This window comes from Stegastes partitus, unplaced genomic scaffold, assembly GCF_000690725.1.
Source record: "Stegastes partitus isolate 25-593 unplaced genomic scaffold, Stegastes_partitus-1.0.2 Scaffold1535, whole genome shotgun sequence".
NCBI lineage: Eukaryota > Metazoa > Chordata > Actinopteri > Pomacentridae > Stegastes > Stegastes partitus.
The window spans coordinates 23,589-25,844 of NW_007579266.1; positions in this window are offsets into that span (position 1 = coordinate 23,589).

The following is a 2,256-nucleotide window of genomic DNA, read 5'->3' on the forward strand; positions in this document are numbered from 1 at the left end:
TTGTTTTTGTCATGAGTTCATGTCTTTGTGGTAGTTTTACCTCCTTCATTTGGTGGATTTATGTCTTTCTGTGGTGGTTTGGTCCCGTTGTCGGGGGTCTGGCGTGTCTTTGTGGTGGTTTTTGGATTGTTTCATGTTGATTTTGTGACTTGTCGTGTGTTTGGCTGTTTTTTGTGGCGATTAAACCTACAGGACCATAAGTTAGCTGCTGTTTCTAGATGCTGGTTCTTGAGCTGTGATGCAGGAAACCAGAAAACATTCACATTTAAGAAGCTAATCGACTCCTACTGCCACTGTCACAACCGAACAGCGTTTCTGTTGAGATACAAGAGGTTTTATAAACACAGGGTTCATCTTAGAGCTGCAGTTGGTCAACAGCTGCTGATTTTATTCATGTTCTGAGCAAAAATGCTTAAATGTGTGGCATCCAGAACCTCAGATTTGAGGATTTGACGCTTTTCTTTGCCCAAAACTGAACATTTTTCAGGTTTGGACGACTGAAAACGTCACCTCGTGTTGTCTTGTCGTGTCCACAACCCAAAGATTTTCAGTTTTCTGTCGTCGAGGAGGAAAGAACTCACATCTAAGAAGCTGGATTTGGAGACAAGATTTCCTCTTGAAGTTCTCAACCTGATTTAATCTCTTGACAAAATAGCTGCCGATTAGTTTAACAGTTGATAACTAACTGATCAGCTGCTGCGTGAAACGATGAATTAGCCTCGACTCAGAGCAGGCAGCTGCTGTTTGCAGATGATCTGACGTGTTGGTTGTTGAGCTGCGACACAGAAAGTTTCTGTCCATCAGTTTGAACAAAAAACATCTCCTTTGACTTCATGTTAAAAACCCAACAGCCTCCAGTCTGTTACTGCTGCTGCCAGAATAAATAAAACAGTCATGAGAGGAACATCAGCGCTTCGGTCGGATGAGAGAACATCGAGCTGGACGCTACAGACCGACGACCCGACGCCAAAGTTCCCAACATGCATCAGATGCTTGTTTTCTGTGGAAGATGTTGAAGAAGCTCGTGCACGCTCATGCTGGTGCACGGGACAGGTGGACGGTAAATCTGGCACATGCTGACTCTATAAATACCAACCGCCTCCCTCCAGACGACGCCTTTCTGACGCTGCTGTTCTTCATCAGACGGCTACATCTCGTCTACACCTTGCTCCGCCACCTTGAAGCCAGAACAGCAGCTGCAGCTTCAGATCAAAGACTTTTAACTTCACCTGACAGCAGCTCACCCACGTCTCAGCAGCTGCATTGGACGGATTTTCGTTTTTAAACTGCACGACGACCCTGCCAGTTCCCACCAACAAACCCGGCAGAGGAAGCCACGGCCACACGTTTCCACCCATATGTCACATGCACTCGCTCCATACATCCATCCATCTGCCATCCAGCCTGACTTCACGCCGCTCCAGCGCCTCCATCCATCACTGCCCACTTCCATCAATCCGTCACAGCTCAGTATGGACTCTCATGAAGACCTCCATTCATCTCCTGCGTCCCGCTACCCGTCACACGGCTCGTGTCGTGACCTTTTACACACCTATTAACTCCATCCATCCAGCCAGCCTCGCATCCACGTCTCCCCCCTCCACCCACACCCACCCACCCCCATCACCGCTTGTTTCTCTCTCCTGATTGATCTGCCAGTTTGCGGGATCAATACTCATCTCAACACTTACCAGCTGCATGCCACAGATGAAGGCCAAGGTGCACCTGCCGCTACAGCAGCCCATGACGTCCACGTGGGGCACCAGACCTCTGCTTGGAAATCCAAAGGAAGCCCTCCACCCCGGTCCCCCGGCAGCCCGGCTGGAAGCCTCGGCGACCCTACTTCATCCACCAGCCTGAGATGGAGGGGGAGGCGGGTGGAGGAGTGGAGGGATGGAGGATGTTTGGGGGGCGAAGGTGGGCCTCGGATGAGTCAAGTTCCACAGAGAGGGACGCTTCAGATCAGGTGTTAAATAACTGACTTTCCAGCTGTCTTCATCCTCACCAGATACCAGATTAGGCGGATTTATTCCCTCCCAGATTTAATCTCCTGTTGAATAATCCTGGCTTTCGCGGGGCGATGGAAGCAGCCTAATTTGTTCCAGGGTGGAGAAAACAAGTGAAAGTGGAGGCTGCCTCTCCTCTCAGGGGCAGCAACGGAGCATCCTTCACCGACGACCCCCCTCCGAACACCCGCCGCCGCCGCTCTCATCCAACCCAATCCTATCCAGACATGAAACGGTGCGTAAAGACGAG